This window comes from Chiloscyllium punctatum, chromosome 50 (genome assembly GCF_047496795.1).
Source record: "Chiloscyllium punctatum isolate Juve2018m chromosome 50, sChiPun1.3, whole genome shotgun sequence".
Lineage (NCBI taxonomy): Eukaryota > Metazoa > Chordata > Chondrichthyes > Orectolobiformes > Hemiscylliidae > Chiloscyllium > Chiloscyllium punctatum.
Window position 1 is genome coordinate 1,374,067 of NC_092788.1, and position 9,331 is coordinate 1,383,397.

Sequence of the window (9,331 nt, forward strand, 5' to 3'; positions counted from 1 at the left end):
AGAGCAGACTGACCCCAATCTGTCAATGTAACACAACCAGGGAAGAGAACACTGACCCCACTCTGTCAATGTCACCCTCCCAGGGAAGAGCAGACTGACCCCACTCTGTCAATGTAACACACCCAGGGAAGAGCAGACTGAACTCACTCTGTCAATGTAACACAACCAGGGAAGAGCAGACTGACCCCACTGTGTCAATGTAACCCACCCATAAAAGAGCAGACTGTCCCCACTCTGTCAATGTAACACACCCAGGGAAGAACAGACTGACCCCACTCTGTCAATGTAACAAATCCTGGGAGAACAGACTGACGCCACTCTGTCATTGGAACACACCCAGGGAAGAGCAGACTGAGTTCACTCTGTCAATGTAACACACCCAGGGAAGGGCAGACTGACCCCACTCTGTCAACGTAACCCACCCAGGGAAGAGCAGACTGACGCCACTCTGTAAATGGAACACACCCAGGGAAGGGCAGACTAACCTCACTCTGTCAATGAAACACACCCAGGGAAGAGCAGACTGACCCCACTCTGTCAATGAAACACACCCAGGGAAGAGCAGATTGACCCCACTCTGTCAATGTAACACACCCAGGGAAGACCAGACTGACCTCACTCTGTCAATGTAACACACCCAGGGAAGAGCAGACTGACCCCACTCTGTCAATGTAACATACCCAGGGAAGAGCAGATGGACCCCACTCTGTCAATGTAACACACCCAGGGAAGAGCAGACTGACCTCACTCTGTCAATGTAACACACGCAGGGAAGAGCAGACTGATCCCACTCTGTCAATGAAACACACCCAGGGAAGAGCAGATTGACCCCACCCTGTCACTGTAACACACCCAGGGAAGAGCAGACTGACACCACTCTGTCAATGTAACACACCCAGGGAAGAGCAAACTGACCCCACTCTGTCAATGTAACACACCCAGGTAAGAGCAGACTGACCTCACTCTGTCAATGTAACACACCCAGGGAAGAGCAGACTGACCCCACTCTGTCAATGTAACATACCCAGGGAAGAGCAGACTGACCCCACTCTGTCAATGTAACACACCCAGGGAAGAACAGACTAACCCCACTATGTCAATGAAACAAACTTGAGGAAGAGCAGACTGACCCCAATCTGTCAATGTAACACACCCAGGGAAGAGAAGACTGACCCCACTTGTCAATGTAACCCTCCCAGGGAAGAGCAGACTGACCCCACTCTGTCAATGTAACACACCCAGGGAAGAGCAGACTGAACTCAGTCTGTCAATATAACACACCTAGGGGAGAGCAGACTGACACCACCCTGTCACTGTAACACTCCCAGGGAAGAACAGACTGACGCCACTCTGTCAATGTAACACACCCAGGGAAGAGCAGACTGACCAAACACTGTCAATTTAACACACCCAAGGAAGAACAGACTGACCCCTCTCTGTCAATGTAACCCTCCCAGGGAAGAGCAGACTGACCCCACTCTGTCAATGTAACACACCCAGGGAAGAGCAGACTGACCCCACTCTGTCAATGTAACACACCCAGGGAAGAGCAGACTGACCCCACTCTGTCAATGTAACACACCCAGGGAAGAGCAGTCTGACCCCACTCTGTCAATGTAACACACCCAGGGAAGAGCAGACTGAACCCACTCTCTCAATGTAATACACCCAGGGAAGAACAGACTGACCCCACTCTGTCAATGTAATACACCCGGGGAAGAACAGACTGACCCCACTCAGTCAATGTAACACAACCAGGGAAGAGCAGACTGACCCCACTCTGTCAATGTAACACACCCAGGGAAGAACAGACTGACTCCACTCTGTCAATGTAACACACCCAGGGAAGAGCAGACTGATCCCACTCTGTCAATGTAACACACCCAGGGAATAGCAGACTGACCCCACTCTGTCAATGTAACACACCCATAAAAGAGCAGACTGGCCCCACTCTGTCAATGTGACACGCCCTGGGAAGAGCAGACTGACCACACTCTGTCAATGTTACCCACCCAGGGAAGACCAGATTGACCTCACTCTGTCAATGTGACACGCCCTGGGAAGAGCATACTCACCTCACTCTGTCAATGTAACACACCCAGGGAAGAACAGACTGACCCCACTCTGTCAATGTAACAAACCCTGGGAGAACAGACTGACCCCACACTGTCAATGTAACACACCCAGGGAAGAGCAGACTGACACCACTCTGTCAATGTAACACACCCAGGGAAGAGCAAACTGACCCCACTCTGTCAATGAAACACACCCAGGGAAGAGCAGACTGACCCCACTCTGTCAATGTTACCCACCCAGGGAAGAGCAGATTGACCACACTCTGTCAATGTAACACACCCAGGGAAGAGCAGACTGACCCCACTCTGTCAATGTAAAACACCCAGGGAAGAGCAGACTGACCCCATTCTGTCAATGTAACACAGCCAGGGAAGAGCAGACTGACCCCACTCTGTCAATGTAACACACCCAGGGAAGAACAGACTGACCCCACTGTGTCAATGTAACAAACTTGGGGAAGAGCAGACTGACCCCAATCTGTCAATGTAACACACCCAGGGAAGAGAAGACTGACCCCACTCTGTCAATGTCACCCTCCCAGGGAAGAGCAGACTGACCCCACTCTGTCAATGTAACACACCCAGGGAAGAGCAGGCTGAACTCACTCTGTCAATGTAACACAACCAGGGAAGAGCAGACTGACCCCACTGTGTCAATGTAACACACCCAGGGAAGAGCAGACTGACCCCACTCTGTCAATGTAACATACCCAGGGAAGAGCAGATTGACCCCACTCTGTCAATGTAACACACCCAGGGAAGAGCAGACTGACCTCACTCTGTCAATGTAACACACCCAGGGAAGAGCAGACTGACCCCACTCTGTCAATGAAACACACCCAGGAAAGAGCAGATTGACCCCACCCTGTCACTGTAACACACCCAGGGAAGAGCAGACTGACACCACTCTGTCAATGTAACACACCCAGGGAAGAGCAAACTGACCCCACTCTGTCAATGAAACACACCCAGGGAAGAGCAGATTGACCCCACTCTGTCAATGTAACACACCCAGGGAAGAGCAGACTGACCTCACTCTGTCAATGTAACACACCCAGGGAAGAGCAGACTGACCCCACTCTGTCAATGTAACATACCCAGGGAAGAGCAGACTGACCCCACTCTGTCAATGTAACACACCCAGGGAAGAACAGACTGACCCCACTATGTCAATGAAACAAACTTGGGGAAGAGCAGACTGACCCCAATCTGTCAATGTAACACACCCAGGGAAGAGAAGACTGACCCCACTTGTCAATGTAACCCTCCCAGGGAAGAGCAGACTGACCCCACTCTGTCAATGTAACACACCCAGGGAAGAGCAGACTGAACTCAGTCTGTCAATATAACACACCTAGGGGAGAGCAGACTGACACCACCCTGTCACTGTAACACTCCCAGGGAAGAACAGACTGACGCCACTCTGTCAATGTAACACACCCAGGGAAGAGCAGACTGACCAAACACTGTCAATTTAACACACCCAAGGAAGAACTGACTGACCCCTCTCTGTCAATGTAACACACTCAGGGAAGAGCAGACTGACCCCAATCTGTCAATGTAACACACCCAGGGAAGAGCAGACTGACGCCACTCTGTCAATGTAACACACCCAGGGAAGAGCAGACTGACCAAACACTGTCAATTTAACACACCCAAGGAAGAACAGACTGACCCCTCTCTGTCAATGTAACACATTCAGGGAAGAGCAGACTGACCCCAATCTGTCAATGTAACACACCCAGGGAAGAGCAGACTGACACCACTCTGTCAATGTAACACACCCAGAGAATAGCAGACTGACCCCACTCTGTCAAAGTAACACACCGATAAAAGAGCAGACTGGCCCCACTCTGTCAATGTGACACGCCCTGGGAAGAGCAGACTGACCTCACTCTGTCAATGTAACACACCCAGGGGAGAGCAGTCTGACCCCACTCTGTCAATGAAACACACCCATGGAAGAGCAGACTGACCCCACTCTGTCAATGTAACACACCCAGGGAAGATCAGACTGACCCCTCTCTGTCAATGTAACACACCCAGGGAAGAGCAGACTGACCCCACTCTGTCAATGTCACCCTCCCAGGGAAGAGCAGACTGACCCCACTCTGTCAATGTAACACACCCAGGGAAGAGCAGACTGAACTCACTCTGTCAATGTAACACAACCAGGGAAGAGCAGACTGACCCCACTGTGTCAATGTAACCCACCCATAAAAGAGCAGACTGTCCCCACTCTGTCAATGTAACACACCCAGGGAAGAACAGACTGACCCCACTCTGTCAATGTAACAAATCCTGGGAGAACAGACTGACGCCACTCTGTCATTGGAACACACCCAGGGAAGAGCAGACTGAGTTCACTCTGTCAATGTAACACACCCAGGGAAGGGCAGACTGACCCCACTCTGTCAACGTAACCCACCCAGGGAAGAGCAGACTGACGCCACTCTGTAAATGGAACACACCCAGGGAAGGGCAGACTAACCTCACTCTGTCAATGAAACACACCCAGGGAAGAGCAGACTGACCCCACTCTGTCAATGAAACACACCCAGGGAAGAGCAGATTGACCCCACTCTGTCAATGTAACACACCCAGGGAAGACCAGACTGACCTCACTCTGTCAATGTAACACACCCAGGGAAGAGCAGACTGACCCCACTCTGTCAATGTAACATACCCAGGGAAGAGCAGATGGACCCCACTCTGTCAATGTAACACACCCAGGGAAGAGCAGACTGACCTCACTCTGTCAATGTAACACACGCAGGGAAGAGCAGACTGATCCCACTCTGTCAATGAAACACACCCAGGGAAGAGCAGATTGACCCCACCCTGTCACTGTAACACACCCAGGGAAGAGCAGACTGACACCACTCTGTCAATGTAACACACCCAGGGAAGAGCAAACTGACCCCACTCTGTCAATGTAACACACCCAGGTAAGAGCAGACTGACCTCACTCTGTCAATGTAACACACCCAGGGAAGAGCAGACTGACCCCACTCTGTCAATGTAACATACCCAGGGAAGAGCAGACTGACCCCACTCTGTCAATGTAACACACCCAGGGAAGAACAGACTAACCCCACTATGTCAATGAAACAAACTTGAGGAAGAGCAGACTGACCCCAATCTGTCAATGTAACACACCCAGGGAAGAGAAGACTGACCCCACTTGTCAATGTAACCCTCCCAGGGAAGAGCAGACTGACCCCACTCTGTCAATGTAACACACCCAGGGAAGAGCAGACTGAACTCAGTCTGTCAATATAACACACCTAGGGGAGAGCAGACTGACACCACCCTGTCACTGTAACACTCCCAGGGAAGAACAGACTGACGCCACTCTGTCAATGTAACACACCCAGGGAAGAGCAGACTGACCAAACACTGTCAATTTAACACACCCAAGGAAGAACAGACTGACCCCTCTCTGTCAATGTAACCCTCCCAGGGAAGAGCAGACTGACCCCACTCTGTCAATGTAACACACCCAGGGAAGAGCAGACTGACCCCACTCTGTCAATGTAACACACCCAGGGAAGAGCAGACTGACCCCACTCTGTCAATGTAACACACCCAGGGAAGAGCAGTCTGACCCCACTCTGTCAATGTAACACACCCAGGGAAGAGCAGACTGAACCCACTCTCTCAATGTAATACACCCAGGGAAGAACAGACTGACCCCACTCTGTCAATGTAATACACCCGGGGAAGAACAGACTGACCCCACTCAGTCAATGTAACACAACCAGGGAAGAGCAGACTGACCCCACTCTGTCAATGTAACACACCCAGGGAAGAACAGACTGACTCCACTCTGTCAATGTAACACACCCAGGGAAGAGCAGACTGATCCCACTCTGTCAATGTAACACACCCAGGGAATAGCAGACTGACCCCACTCTGTCAATGTAACACACCCATAAAAGAGCAGACTGGCCCCACTCTGTCAATGTGACACGCCCTGGGAAGAGCAGACTGACCACACTCTGTCAATGTTACCCACCCAGGGAAGACCAGATTGACCTCACTCTGTCAATGTGACACGCCCTGGGAAGAGCATACTCACCTCACTCTGTCAATGTAACACACCCAGGGAAGAACAGACTGACCCCACTCTGTCAATGTAACAAACCCTGGGAGAACAGACTGACCCCACACTGTCAATGTAACACACCCAGGGAAGAGCAGACTGACACCACTCTGTCAATGTAACACACCCAGGGAAGAGCAAACTGACCCCACTCTGTCAATGAAACACACCCAGGGAAGAGCAGACTGACCCCACTCTGTCAATGTTACCCACCCAGGGAAGAGCAGATTGACCACACTCTGTCAATGTAACACACCCAGGGAAGAGCAGACTGACCCCACTCTGTCAATGTAAAACACCCAGGGAAGAGCAGACTGACCCCATTCTGTCAATGTAACACAGCCAGGGAAGAGCAGACTGACCCCACTCTGTCAATGTAACACACCCAGGGAAGAACAGACTGACCCCACTGTGTCAATGTAACAAACTTGGGGAAGAGCAGACTGACCCCAATCTGTCAATGTAACACACCCAGGGAAGAGAAGACTGACCCCACTCTGTCAATGTCACCCTCCCAGGGAAGAGCAGACTGACCCCACTCTGTCAATGTAACACACCCAGGGAAGAGCAGGCTGAACTCACTCTGTCAATGTAACACAACCAGGGAAGAGCAGACTGACCCCACTGTGTCAATGTAACACACCCAGGGAAGAGCAGACTGACCCCACTCTGTCAATGTAACATACCCAGGGAAGAGCAGATTGACCCCACTCTGTCAATGTAACACACCCAGGGAAGAGCAGACTGACCTCACTCTGTCAATGTAACACACCCAGGGAAGAGCAGACTGACCCCACTCTGTCAATGAAACACACCCAGGAAAGAGCAGATTGACCCCACCCTGTCACTGTAACACACCCAGGGAAGAGCAGACTGACACCACTCTGTCAATGTAACACACCCAGGGAAGAGCAAACTGACCCCACTCTGTCAATGAAACACACCCAGGGAAGAGCAGATTGACCCCACTCTGTCAATGTAACACACCCAGGGAAGAGCAGACTGACCTCACTCTGTCAATGTAACACACCCAGGGAAGAGCAGACTGACCCCACTCTGTCAATGTAACATACCCAGGGAAGAGCAGACTGACCCCACTCTGTCAATGTAACACACCCAGGGAAGAACAGACTGACCCCACTATGTCAATGAAACAAACTTGGGGAAGAGCAGACTGACCCCAATCTGTCAATGTAACACACCCAGGGAAGAGAAGACTGACCCCACTTGTCAATGTAACCCTCCCAGGGAAGAGCAGACTGACCCCACTCTGTCAATGTAACACACCCAGGGAAGAGCAGACTGAACTCAGTCTGTCAATATAACACACCTAGGGGAGAGCAGACTGACACCACCCTGTCACTGTAACACTCCCAGGGAAGAACAGACTGACGCCACTCTGTCAATGTAACACACCCAGGGAAGAGCAGACTGACCAAACACTGTCAATTTAACACACCCAAGGAAGAACTGACTGACCCCTCTCTGTCAATGTAACACACTCAGGGAAGAGCAGACTGACCCCAATCTGTCAATGTAACACACCCAGGGAAGAGCAGACTGACGCCACTCTGTCAATGTAACACACCCAGGGAAGAGCAGACTGACCAAACACTGTCAATTTAACACACCCAAGGAAGAACAGACTGACCCCTCTCTGTCAATGTAACACATTCAGGGAAGAGCAGACTGACCCCAATCTGTCAATGTAACACACCCAGGGAAGAGCAGACTGACACCACTCTGTCAATGTAACACACCCAGAGAATAGCAGACTGACCCCACTCTGTCAAAGTAACACACCGATAAAAGAGCAGACTGGCCCCACTCTGTCAATGTGACACGCCCTGGGAAGAGCAGACTGACCTCACTCTGTCAATGTAACACACCCAGGGGAGAGCAGTCTGACCCCACTCTGTCAATGAAACACACCCATGGAAGAGCAGACTGACCCCACTCTGTCAATGTAACACACCCAGGGAAGATCAGACTGACCCCTCTCTGTCAATGTAACACACCCAGGGAAGAGCAGACTGACCCCACTCTGTCAATGTAACACACCCAGGGAAGAGCAGACTGACCCCACTCTGTCAATGAAACACACCCATGGAAGAGCAGACTGACACCACTCTGTCAATGTTACACACCCAGGGAGCAGCAAGCTGACCCCACTCTGTCAATGTAACCCTCCCAGGGAAGAGCAGACTGAACTCACTCTGTCAATGTAACACAACCAGGGAAGATCAGACTGACCACACTCTGTCAATGTAACACACGCAGGGAAGAGCAGACTGAATTCATTCTGTCAATGTAACCCACCCATAAAAGAGCAGACTGACCCCACTCTGTCAATGTGACACGCCCTGAGAAGAGCAGACTGACCACACTTTGTCAATGTAACACACCCTGGGAAGAGCAGACTGACCCCCACTCTGTCAATGTAACAAACCCTGGGAGAACAGACTGACCCCACTCTGTCAATGTAACACACCCAGGGAAGAGCAGACTGAACCCACTCTGTCAATGTAACACACCCAGGGAAGAACAGACTGACCCCACTCTGTCAATGTAATACACCCAGGGAAGAACAGACTGACCCCACTCAGTCAATGTAACACACCCAGGGAAGAGCAGACTGACCCCACTCTGTCAATGTAACACACCCAGGGAAGAACAGACTGACTCCACTCTGTCAATGTAACACACCCAGGGAAGAGCAGACTGATCCCACTCTGTCAATGTAACACACCCAGGGCATAGCAGACTGACCCCACTCTGTCAATGTAACACACCCATAAAAGAGCAGACTGGCCCCACTCTGTCAATGTGACACACCCTGGGAAGAGCAGACTGACCACACTCTGTCAATGTTACCCACCCAGGGAAGAGCAGATTGACCTCACTCTGTCAATGTGACACGCCCTGGGAAGAGCAGACTCACCTCACTCTGTCAATGTAACACACCCAGGGAAGAACAGACTGACCCCACTCTGTCAATGTAACAAACCCTGGGAGAACAGACTGACCCCACACTGTCAATGTAACACACCCAGGGAAGAGCAGACTGACACCACTCTGTCAATGTAACACACCCAGGGAAGAGCAAACTGACCCCAGTCTGTCAATGAAACACACCCAGGGAAGAGCAGAC